This window comes from Myotis myotis, unplaced genomic scaffold (assembly GCF_014108235.1).
Source record: "Myotis myotis isolate mMyoMyo1 unplaced genomic scaffold, mMyoMyo1.p scaffold_m19_p_7, whole genome shotgun sequence".
Classification (NCBI taxonomy): Eukaryota; Metazoa; Chordata; class Mammalia; order Chiroptera; family Vespertilionidae; genus Myotis; species Myotis myotis.
This window is the reverse complement of record NW_023416379.1, coordinates 1,332,468-1,345,836: the sequence shown is the minus strand read 5'-3', so window position 1 is coordinate 1,345,836 and position 13,369 is coordinate 1,332,468.

The window sequence follows — 13,369 nt, the reverse complement described above, 5'->3', positions numbered from 1 at the left end:
AGATTCCATTCGCAACAGCGCCACGGTGCGCACTACCCGACGGCGGGAGCTGGAGCTGGGAGAATCCACGGCCTGTAAATGCCGAGACAGGGCTCCGAACCCCATCGGAGGAGAACACGGGTGGAGCTGGAGAAGAAACGAGAACAGCTTCCAGAAGTACAAGCACAGGCACTGACACTGGAGAAGAACCCGGCAGCGTATCAGTGGCAGCCCCGGGAGAGTGTCAGAACTGCTCACTGAGGGGCCAGCGGGAAGGCGGCCCTGGCTCAGCTCATGGACGCTGGGTTACTGCGGGGTTTGGGCAAGTGACTTACCCCTCTGCCTCAGTCCCCGCACATGAAAACGAGGGTAATCAGCACCAACCTTGTAAAGCTGCTCTGATAAGTAAATGAGTTCATGTACTTTAGAGTAACATACATGAAAACTGAATCTGGCGCATACAAAATGCTCAATAAAAAGAAAATGGTTACCGTCAATGTCACCATCACCACCACCTTCATCATCATCACAGTCATCACCACCATCATCACTACCATCATCATCACAGTCATCACCACTGCCACCACCACCAACATCATCACAGTTATCACCACCATCGTCACTACCACCACCATCATTATCACTACCATCATCATCACTGTCACCACCATCATCATCACTGTCACCACCAACATCATCACAGTCATCACCACCACCATCACCACTGTCACCACCAACATCATCACAGTCATCACCACCACCATCACCACTGTCACCACCATCATTACAGTCACCACCACCATCACTACCAACATCATCACAGTCATCACCACTGCCACCACCACCAACGTCATCAGTCATCTCCACTGCCGCCACCACCAACATCATCACAGTCATCACCACCATCGTCACTACCACCATCATCATCACTACCATCATCACCACTGTCACCTCCAACATCATCACAGTCATCACCACTGCCACCACCACCAATATCATCACAGTTATCACCACCATCGTCACTACCACCATCATCATCACTACCATCATCATCACTGTCACCACCAACATCATCACAGTCATCACCACTGCCACCACCACCAATATCATCACAGTTATCACCACCATCGTCACTACCACCATCATCATTATCACTACCATCATTATCACTGTCACCACCACTATCACCACTGTCACCTCCAACATCATCACAGTCATCACCACCATCGTCACTACCACCATCATCATTATCACTACCATCATCATCACTGTCACCACCAACATCATCACAGTCATCACCAACACCCTCGTAATCACCATCATCACTGTCACCACCATTATCACCACCTCCACCCCCATCATCCTCATCATCTGTATCCTCACCACCATCATCATCCTCATCCATGGACTATTTCTTCAAGTAAAGTTATAAGAAATGACAAATCCAAAATAGGTAACAGTCAAAGCTTCTAAAATATTGGTCAGGCCCCTAACATTTCCTATTGGCTGTACCTTTTTACTCACTTCCCAACTGGAACACTTACACATTAATTCTGGTCACCCCCAAGTCTGGTTTCTTTACACTCTTATTGGTGTTTGAAAACATGTTCTTTTCTAGATGCCTGACTCCAAGGCTCTTAGAGCACAGATAGGAAGCATCTTCCCGGAAAACAAATAAGAACAAACCGTTCTGCCGCTACGGAGGAACGAAGACCTCGTATTCCTAATACTAGTACGACCAATGCCAATGAATGTGCTGTTGACGACAAACATTGCTTTAGAAGTCGTTTCTGAAAAAATGTTACCTATTTTTTTCTTTGCTTAATCCCTTCACCCTTCTCAAGTCTCATGGACACAGACATGTGGTGATTGCCAGAGGGAAGGGGGGGTGAGGGGAAGTAGAAGGTAAACGGAGGATAAATGGTGATGGGAGGAGACGTGACTTGGGGTGGTAAACACACAATATGAAATGCAGATGATGTGTTACAGAGTTGTATACCTGAAACCTATGTATTTTATTAACCAATGTCACCCCAATAAATTCAATAGAACCTGTTGACACAGCAGTTCCATAGGTATGGACAAGCAAAAGGTACCTCATACGGATGTGACTTTGGTGGCTAAGCTCATGACTTTGGATTCGGGACCACGTGAGCTTGAGCAGGTCAATAGCCTCCTAAGCCTCAGGTTCCTTATCTGCACAAAGGGCCTCGTTCACTATGCACGCTGCTCCAGGAATTAGGTAAAATGTGGGGCGCGCCCAGGCGGTCACTGCTTTGGGGTCAAGAATCGATATTTCACTCTCACCTGAGCACCTTCCCCACAGACTCATATGAGCTGCTCTCAGATGCCGGTATTTGAATTTTAGTGAGACGTCGTGTAGAAAGATTTTTGTGTCAATCATCAAAGTTTGCTTTTAAAATTGAACAGAAGCTCCAAGGAGTAAAATCCAGTTTGATAGAGACTGGCACGCATAGCTAATGCACAATGTTTGAAGTTCTGTAAAGGCCACGTCCTAACGAAACCACGGAGCCGTTCGTAACCAGCATAACTGGCGATCGGAATTCACAGCCGTCTCAGGAGATGTGCTTCCTCAGCGGCCTGATCACTGAGAGTCCATTTCAGGGGGAAGGAAGGTGGTGACAATGATGTGAATTACAGATCCGGCCCCATTAGGACAATGAAGCCACGGCTGTCATCGCCTTCGTCCCTGAAAATGGGGCATCGAACAACGGTGTCTCGGTAAACGATAGTAACACCTTCTTTCATGTCTCACAAATCACTTGTCAATGTGAAATGTCACACGGGCATCGCACAGGGATAAAAGCATTGTGTACATATGTGTGTGAAGGAGTCTTGAGGCCAACATGTGAGGATGGTTATGTGTCCGGGGCGGGTCCTCCAAGGCGCGGCCCTAAGAAACACCCCTCAGAGCACCTTCACCTACACAAGGCCGAGGGTTCTGCATGGGATCAGCGTTCACGTGTTCCCATTCCCCTGGGGAGCATGCGGGATGCTCCTTCTCTCTGAGGGATTTCCCCAGCTCTAGGCTCATACTGGGGTGAGGGGCCGAGTGGTGGCCAGGGCTGCGGGGCCACCAACAAGAGCACGCTGGTCTGTAAGCGCCACGGAGACCCTGGCCCAGGAGCAGGCTGGCTGACCTGGGTTTCATGACTCATTTATTTTATTATTTTATTATATTTCTTATTGATTTCAGAGAGAAAGGGAGAGGGAGATAGAAACATCCATGATGAGAGAGAACCATGGATCGGCTGCCTCCTGCACGCCCCACACTGGTGATGGAGCCCACAACCCGGGCATGTGCCCTGACCAGGAATCAAACCATGACCTCCTTGTTTTTAGGTCGACGCTCAACCCCTGAGCCACACCAGCTGGGTTCATAATTTTTCTTACAGCAGAAATCAAACAGTAAGCCCCGTGTCCCTGAAACCATGAGACAGGACCTGCATTAGTTCATCAAAGCCATGCTCTCATGCACGCGCACATGTGTAGGGGTGTGTGTGTGTGTGTGTGTGTGTGTGTGTGTGTGTGTGTTGTCTTCATTGTCCAGTTCAAGGTGCCGACACCCAGAGGGGTGAGTCTGAGTCGTTAGCCTCAGGACGCCTGGCTGGTGAGGGTTCCACCTGGGATCCCACCTGGACCTATGCAGCATGAGGCCAGGCCTCCTGCCCCTGCCGTTGGCCCTGGACCCCTTGTTCAGTAGCTTTGGGATCTTGGGGAAATTACTCAGTCTTTTTAAACTTGCCTCATCTGTAAAATGGGGATAACACTTATCCATACAAGTAATGTAAGTAAGTACACATGCAATAATCACCCATGAAACAGCAACATTAGGTTCCCACTGGAGCACCTGTGTGACCCCCTGTGCTCACAGGGACCGCGGCAGGAGCGGCGGGAGGAAAGGCCCAGACGCGGGGCCGGGATGTGCTTCCCAAGTGGAAGACAGAGCCGCCCGCTCCGCCCGCCGCCGGCTCCATCCACTGCCCGCTGCCCACAGGGGTGCGGTTTTGGGGGGTGGCGGCAAAGCAGAAATAAAGTCCCACAGGTGGCTTTCCTCCTTCAGGGAAACTCCTCTTGAGGAGCAGCTGTGTCCTCCGTCAGCAGAAAACTGGATGTAAAAGAACAAAACAAGAACAGAAATGGAAACGGGTGAGACGGGCCGTCCGCCCTCAGGCAAGGATCTGTGGCTGGATCTCCCTGGCCTCCTACAGCCGCGCATCTTCCCGAAAAACAGTGCTTTTCACGAAAGCACCTGGCAGCAAGGACCGGCCCACGCGGTCAATATCATCCCCAGCTCCCGCTCTGAGCGGCCTCACTGAACACGACACGACGGGTAAGGCGAACGCTTCCCTGGGAAGGAGCCGGGGCGTCGGAGGCCCAGGCGGGTCACACCTTGTTCCCAGAAGCTCCCTCCACGCACGGCACCTGCGCCCTCAAACACGGTGCGACTGGCATCACTCTGTCCCTTAAGATCCAGCCAAAGCAGGGGGTCCGTCTTCATGATGTAGAGCCTCGAAGCTGGTCACTGGGGAGAATGCCTGGTACACAGCGACCTACGCAGGGAGCAGCAGGTTAGATGTTCGACGATGATACAGGAAGAGGGTGGGCGTGAGGAGCTCGTGGGAGATGCGACAGGGAGGAGGGAAGGCCAGCGCCTCGACCGGATGCAGCTCCCGGGGTCACCACAGGGCATCCTGGGGTCAGGGCATCCCGGGTCACCTCCCTCAGTCACAGGCCCGGCAAGGGGACCGGCATTCAATGGCTCTGAGAAGTCTGGGAGAGGAGCGGAGACCTGTGCGTGGACGGACACGTGTGGACCCCACTGGCCACCGGTTCTCTCTGCCACGGACTCTGCCCCTGGGCCCGGAACTGCTCTGGCCGCGTGCGAGCTCCTTCCGAGGCCGGTGCCAGGCGGGCATGTGACCTGGCGGCATAGAGGCCACCATGTGCTCTCCCCGGCGATCCCAGGACGACGTCCCTTCTGCTGGGGCCTCTGTTAAACCCGCTCTCTCACTCGCCACTGCTCATGCTTCCGACCTCGCGGTCCAGCGGAACAACGAGGCTTTAAGCGGCAGCACTGGTGCTGGGAACGCGGCTCGTGTGACCCCGTGTGGAAGGACAGCCTCCATATCTGTGCATCCCGCTCCGTCCGCCAGGATCCCGGGCACAGGGAGCGTCCATGTGTGGCCACAGCTTTCCCTGCGCGCCTCCCACCAGGTGCTCTCTGGGCAAAGCCCGCAGCAACCCAGTGATCCTGACCGCAGTCAGAGTGAAAACCGTGGTTCCGTTCACTTTATTGTTCTCGCTGGACACGTGAGAAAACCGAGCCCGAGGCCCCTCAGCTGGTGAGTGGCAGTGAGGTGCCTGCCCACTCCCCGGAGCTGCCGCCTCACCCGAGGACTCCAGGCATGCAACTGCGGGCGGGGCAGGAGCAGCTCAGGCTCACAGGCCAGGTAACCCCGGCTCACAGGCCCAGTGCCCCCAGCTCACAGGCCAGGTAACCCCAGCTCACAGGCCCGGTGCCCCCAGCTCACAGGCCCGGTGCCCCCAGCTCACAGGCCCGGTGCCCCCAGCTCACAGGCCCGATGCCCCCAGCTCACAGGCCAGGTAACCCCGGCTCACAGGCCCAGTGCCCCCGGCTCACAGGCCAGGTAACCCCGGCTCACAGGCCCAGTGCCCCCAGCTCACAGGCCAGGTAACCCCGGCTCACAGGCCCAGTGCCCCCGGCTCACAGGCCAGGTAACCCCGGCTCACAGGCCCGGTGCCCCCAGCTCACAGGCCAGGTAACCCCGGCTCACAGGCCCAGTGCCCCCAGCTCACAGGCCCAGTGCCCCCAGCTCACAGGCCAGGTAACCCCGGCTCACAGGCCCGATGCCCCCAGCTCACAGGCCCGATGCCCCCAGCTCACAGGCCCAGTGCCCCCAGCTCACAGGCCCGATGCCCCCAGCTCACAGGCCCAGTGCCCCCAGCTCACAGGCCCCGTGCCCCCAGCTCACAGGCCCTGTGCCCCCAGCTCACAGGCCCAGTGCCCCCAGCTCACAGGCCCGATGCCCCCAGCTCACAGGCCCAGTGCCCCCAGCTCACAGGCCCAGTGCCCCCAGCTCACAGGCCCAGTGCCCCCAGCTCACAGGCCCAGTGCCCCCAGCTCACAGGCCAGGTAACCCCAGCTCACAGGCCCGATGCCCCCAGCTCACAGGCCCGATGCCCCCAGCTCACAGGCCCAGTGCCCCCAGCTCACAGGCCCGATGCCCCCAGCTCACAGGCCAGGTAACCCCGGCTCACAGGCCCAGTGCCCCCAGCTCACAGGCCAGGTAACCCCAGCTCACAGGCCCGATGCCCCCAGCTCACAGGCCCAGTGCCCCCAGCTCACAGGCCAGGTAACCCTGACTCACAGGCCCAGTGCCCCCGGCTCACAGGCCCAGTGCCCCCCGCTCACAGGCCCGGTGCCCCCGGCTCACAGTCCCGGTGCCCCCAGCTCACAGGCCCGGTGCCTCCAGCTCACAGGCCCAGTGCCCCAGCTCACAGGCCAGGTAACCCTGACTCACAGGCCCAGTGCCCCCGGCTCACAGGCCAGGTAACCCCAGCTCACAGGCCCGGTGCCCCCGGCTCACAGTCCCGGTGCCCCCAGCTCACAGGCCCGGTGCCCCCGGCTCACAGGCCAGGTAACCCCAGCTCACAGGCCCAGTGCCCCCGGCTCACAGGCCAGGTAACCCCAGCTCACAGGCCCGGTACCCCCAGCTCACAGGCCGGTGCCCCCAGTTCACAGGCGCGGTGCCCCCAGCTCACAGGCCCAGTGCCCCCAGCTCTCAGGCCCGGTGCCCCCCGGCTCACAGGCCCGGTAACCCCAGCTCACAGGCCCGGTGCCCCCAGCTCACAGGCCAGGTAACCCTGACTCACAGGCCCAGTGCCCCCGGCTCACAGGCCAGGTAACCCCAGCTCACAGACCCGGTGCCCCCTGGCTCACAGGCCTGGTAACCCCAGCTCACAGGCCCGGGGCCCCCCGGCTCACTGGTGCTGGTGTCTCTAGGACCACTGGCCGAGGGATCTTAAGCTCATGGCCGAAGCATTTCGGCTCCTCCATGGAAAGACCTGGGCTCTGCACGCTCTGATACTGAGCTGTGGCCTCGGCGTGTTAGCTATATTTTTAAAAATCTCACTCTGCCATCTGGAAAGTAAAGCTGATATTAGGACTTTCCTCATAAGCACCCAAGCGATGAGCGACACGATTAGAACCAATTTAGAAATCTCACCGGTTCTAATAGATTCTCGTGGCAGAAACTTGTTTGCAGAAAATCAGAGGCGGCAGATGGGACAAGCCGCCCCGATGGCCACCCTTGTGGGAAGTCTGCACAGTCAGGAGCGGCCTTGGTCACATTCTGGAGCAGCTAGAATACAAGCAATTCGCGGAAAGCTCCTGATTTCCATTTTTTAACTATGGAATGCACTTTTCTAGAACATCTCCTCTGAAAGGGCAAGAAAGCATCTTGAAGGACCGAGCCAGTACCCTGTCCCTCCGTGAACATGGCAAACCTCTCATTCCTGAGAGCTGGTGCTGCCCTCACGCGCCTCCTGTCCTCTGCCCACAGGGACACGCCTGTGGACGTAAGGGCAGGTGTGCGAGAAAGCAAGCGGGAGTGACAGCCTCGCCGGGCCGTGGAGGCGGGAGGCGGGAGCCCGAGCCAGGGGTGACTCCCAGCTGCCTCGCGTCCTGTGTGGCGTGGCATCGGCGCGCACTCACATGCATCGGAAGTACCACGTTTAGCCTGGAAAGAGCAAGCTTCTGTGATCGGGAAAGACTGACCCGCAGTGGCAGCACTCCGCCTCTCATGGCCGACTGGCCTTCCCCTGTGTGCGCATCACCACATCTTCTTCACCCGGTTGTCTCCGTGGCTTGGCCACCATGAATACTGCTGCAATGAACACAGGGGCGTACACATCTTTGCAAATAACTGTTTTCCATTTCTTCGGCTAGATGCCCAGAAGAGGGGTTGCTGGGTAACCTATTCTTACTTGTTTGCGGCACGTCCATGCTGTGTCCGCAGTGGCTGGGCCAGTTTACATGCCACCAGCATGAGAGCATCATGCTGAGCAAAGCAAGTCAGTCAGGAACAGTCAAGGCCCGTATGCTGTCACTCATATGTCGGATATACAACGAAGGGAACAAAAGAGCAAACCAGATAAACCAACGAACAAAACCTCACAGACACAGACAACAGGACGGCGGTTCCCGAGGGGCAGGGGTGAGGGTAGCAGAGGGGGGAGGGGGTCAAGTATAGGGGGACGAAGGAGAGTTGACTTTGGTGGCGGGCACACAGTGCAATATGGCGACCATGGGTCACAGAAGTTGAAACCTATGTAATCCTACTAACCAATGTCACCCCAATACAGTCATTTAAAAAAGCCAAAAAAAAAAATTTTTTTTAAACAAGTTATCCTTTTATATGCTTATCTTACCTAGTCACACACTGCTTATAACGCCTCAGCAAGAATGTGTTAAAGTCTGACTTGTCTTCTCCTCGCTCTTAACTTGTCCCGGCCGCCCAGGGTTAGGACGTCACTTAACGTGCAGGCAGTGAACTGGAAACCGTAGCAGAGATCCAAAAGCATTGGCAGATGAGGCTCAATTCTCCGTGCGGTTGTTTTGCTTGGCAGACGGGGCGAGTTCGGACACTTTCATGCCCCCCTTTTATTGTTGTTTGTTTTGTGGGCCACACTTCCTGCAGGCGGTCTGTCCAGGAAATGGAGCCGCCAGACCTGCCGGCTCATCCTGGCCCGCCTCCCCGTCCCGAGAGAAGCAGCTGCCACAGGGACAGAGCCCACAGGGAAGCAGGGACACGTCGGTGGGCACAGGCGTGCATAACAGTTGCTGGTGCTCTCAGACCCTCCCTCACATAAACCTTCGAGACTCGTGAAGTTGCTGCGGGGTGGGGAGCGCTCTTTATGCAGCCACTGGGCGGTTACCTAACGCACAATCTTTCTAAAAAAAGACGCCAACTACGCTCAACCTCTCTGTTGTTTTATGATAGAATTAGAGGCCCAGTGCACGAATTCGGGCACGGGTGGGGTCCCTCAGCCTGGCCGCAGGAGGTTGGCCTGCCATGCCCCCTCCCCCCCCGCCCCTGCCCACCATCAGGGCCCAGAGGGAGGGACCACAGGAGGTTGGCCGTGGGAGGTGAGGGGAGGGGCCATGGGAGGTTGGCTGTGGGAGCACACTGACCACCAGGGGGCAGCTCCTGCATTGAGCGTCTGCCCTCTGGTGTTCAGTACACGTCATAGCGACTGGTCAACTGGTCATTCTGGTCATTCGGTCGTAAGGGTCACGTAAGCTGTTATATATATAAATTTGCTGGTTCACAGATCACACACCCTGCTTTTGATTCATGCTTTTAGCCTAAGCGAAGAGAGGCCTTCCTGTGTTTCTACATAAAACACGGACATGGAGTTGCTCAATCACTTCACTCGGACACTTGGTCTCATTACATTTTTTTCTTTTTTGGGGCCTTGGGTTCCCAAAAAGACTGGGTCAGATAGCACTGAGAACAATCACTTCTTGTTACATTAGGTGGTTAAAAAGCAGAAACCAAGAATTATGTTCCTATAAATATGTATTTATTCAAAAATATTTTATGAAGATGATATATAGGCCAGACAATTCATTCTGTGAGCCCTAACCGGTTTGACTCAGTGGATAGAGCGTAGGTCTGCAGACTGAAGGGTCCCAGGTTTGATTCCGGTCAAGGACATGTACCTTGGTTGTGGGCACATCCCTGGTAGGGGGTGTGCAGGAGGCAGCTGATCGATGTGTCTCTCCCATCGATGTTTCTAACTCTCTATCGCTCTTTCTTCCCCTCTATAAAAATCAATAAAATATATATTTTTTAAAAAATTCATTCTGAGAAAGTGAACAGGTCCATGGTTTTCGTACGTTCACCAGGCTAGGCAGCCATCACCACGGTCCTAAGTCAACGACATTTCTAACCCCCACGGGAAACCCCGAAACCACAGGACCCACCGCGGCTCTGGGACCACTGGACTCCTGTTTGTCTGCCTGTGCCTTTGCCGGGTCTGGACATTTCACATAGATGGAATCACACCGTACGCAGGCCTCTGAGGCTGGCTGCTGTCACGTGGCATGATGTCTCCAAGGTTCTCGGCGCTCTGCACGCATCAGTCCTGCCGTCTCTTTAAGGCTGGACGACATGCCAGGGCATGAGCACACCATTACCTGTCCATTCGCCGGGGGGCGTCTGGGCTGCTTCCACTCGGGGCTGTGATCCTACTGCCCTGTGGACACGCCAGTGCGGCTCCCGAGGGACTGTCAGCGTCCTGTCACCTTGGGTGCATCTCCTGGCAGTGGAATGGCCGGGTCCCCTGGTGTCTGTATGTATAACTCTCTGAACAACGGCCAGCGTGATGACAGTGCAAAGCAAACTATAACGATTTATGTGTATTTTGTGTTCCATTCTGTAAAGAACATACGTGGAACTTCATTGCACTTTATACAAATTACTATAGAAACGTTCCCGTTTCAAGTCCTTCTGTAAAACAGGTACATCCCAGACCAGCGCTGCCCACAGGGCTTTCTGTGGCCACTGGTGGGCCTACCAGGGCTATCAGCCACGTGTGGCTATTGAGTGCTTGGCCTGTGGCTTGTCCAGTGGAGAACTGATCTATAATAATAAAAGCATAGTGTGCTAATTAGACCGGACGTCCTTCCGGACGACCTTCAGAGGAAGCCGTGGCTGCGAGGGCCGAGCCCCTTGCACGAATTCCATGTACAGGGCCTCTAGTTTTTTTTATATTACCTCATTTTAATTACATTAAATTTAAACAGCCACAGGTAGCGGGTGGTGGCGGTGCTGACCACATGGCTTTCTCGGCTGGTGTCTGGGATCTGCTGTGAAAGGCCCCGGGGAATTTCGGAACGATGAGCGCCTGGTGGAGTGCAGCGTCCACAGACGGGAGAACCGGCCTGGCTCCTGGGTGGCGTGTCGCTGGGTCTCACGGTGAGGCTGTTGCTGGGAACAGGCCCGTCTCCTCGAGGGAAGCGAGTTCTGGCTGCACAGAGCCCCCACGCTGCCGCGTGGAGCTAAAATGAAGAACCACGCCAGCTGCTCACTGTGCTTTCTCCCCGGAAACTGTGGGCAGCACAGGGTCGTGGCAATCAAGTTCCGACAGAAACGCAAACAGGAGCGTCTGTGAGCAAAGACGGCGGGCAGCCCTCGAGCCTCACAGCGGGCCGGAGGAAGCGGCCTCGGGCTCGTGTCTAAGAAAAGCCCGGCGGCCACTTCCTAAGCCTGAAGCCTCACGAGGCTGCGTCCTCATCGAATGGGACGCGGGCCGTGCAGCACGCGGCCTGAGAGCCGGCACGGACGCCGCAGGCCAAACTCCTTGTCGATGAAAGGCCGTCCCTCGGCTCCTCTGTGGGCTGGACTTTGCTCCGGTCGTGCTATTTCCAAAACCATGAATGGATGGGCTCCCGTCTGCGGAGAACGGTTTCTTTACTCGGAAACGAGTCCTGGCAACACCCCAGTCGCCGTGTCTACTCTGCGCAGCACAGAGAGGCCAGCGCCGCGATGGAAATGTCACCACGTGAGAACAAGCTAAGCAGCTCCAAATGCAGAAGCAGCTCCCAATGCAGAAGCAGCTCCAAATGCAGAAGCAGCGAGAAATGCTGGTTCCTTTCTTCTGGGGACTAACGCGGGCTCTGCGGTCCACCGGCGGCGAGTCCGCTCCGGCCCCAGTGACGTCCCCTTTCCCAGGACTCGGGACTCGCTCTGGGACAGAAGACAGCGACCGCGCAGGAAGGCCTGAAATAAAAGTGAAAGCCTCCCTCTCGCCCCGTCTCCCCACCCGCTGCCTGGATAACCCTTTCCTGTGTCCTTCCAGCGTGCTCTCAGTGCCAGCATCTATACGTCACAGCCAGACTTCTATTTCAGGAAGTTATGTCGGCATCAGGAGCTTGAAGGCCTTGCTCAGAATTTCTGCCCTACAGGCCCGGCCGCGTGGCTCAGGGTTGAGCGTCAACCTATGAACCAGGAGGTCACGGTTCGGTTCCCGGTCAGGGCACAGGCCTGGGTTGCAGGCTCAGTCCCCAGTGTGGGGCGTGCAGGAGGCAGCCGATCCATGATTCTCTCTCATCATTGATCTCTCTCTCTCTCTGTCTCCCTTCCTCTCTGAAATTAATAAAAATATATATATTTTAAAAGAATTTCCGTCCTAGAAACCTCGGAGTTGCCTTGGACTCCTGCCCGCCCTCCTGTCCTCCCAGGGCGTGTCACCGTCCCGCTGGAGCCTCGTCTCCTCTGCTCTGAAAATGTGTATCAACCTTGAACTGGGCTCTAGGTCGTCCTCCATCCTCCGTGTCCCTCACAGGGAAGCCGCTAACACACACGCGTGTCACCCCATCTCTAACCATCTGATGTCACCACTTGAGCCACAAGAGAAAGTGCAAAGATGGGGGGCAGCGCACGGGACCCCGACTGTCACGCCAGGTGCCCCCGGGCCTCACCTAGAGCCCCCCATTCATCCTGCGAGGGTGCTCCCGCCCCGCGTGCCACTCTTTACTCAGCGATCACACTCTCACAGTAACACTCCCTGCAGCTGGCGGGGCTCGGAGGCATTCCTGCTCTTCCGTCATGCCCAGTGCAGCCCAGGGCCCCCGCGGAAGACCCGGCCCCAAATCAGTGCATCCAGGGCCAAGAAAGACGCGCCCCCAAATCCTGCCGCCCCTGGCTTTCCTGGGTGCCCAGGAGACCAAGGCGGCCCGTAATGAATTACAGGGTGAAGGACCCGTGAAAGCTCAACCGAACTCGCTCCGTTTTTCTCATTTCTGGGCCAAATCATCTGTTGAGATGGGCAACATGGCCTGCGAGCGCGTGCCTTCCCCTGAATTGTCATCTTCTATTACTCTGGCGCCAGTTAACGAGTGTTCACTTATTTCCACTCAAACAGTGCAACTGATTATTTTAAAACATGCGCACGCATATCTGGTCCTCCCCATCGCTGGCAGAAGAAATCATCTTTTTTCCTTGAAAATGTCATTTGTCTGTTTCTCTACCCGAGAAGGGCGTGCTGGCGCCCCTTCTCTCTGGAAGGTTCCCCGTCTGAAATGATGTCCCGCAGACAGCTGCTTCCTGGGAGGCGACTGGAGGAGCTGTGCTTGTGGTTTGTGATACCAACTGCTCCCCAGTGCGTCATCAGGTTTTCATATCCTCCAATGAGAACACAAACTTTAAAAAATAAAAAACCCTAACTTCCAAATCTTTCTGTTTTTTACAAATCAGATTTCAGAGAAGTTCAGATCGGCAGGCCTGACCAGGACATAGCCGAGAACCAACCGTAAGAAAGAGGCTCTGACTCACACGGA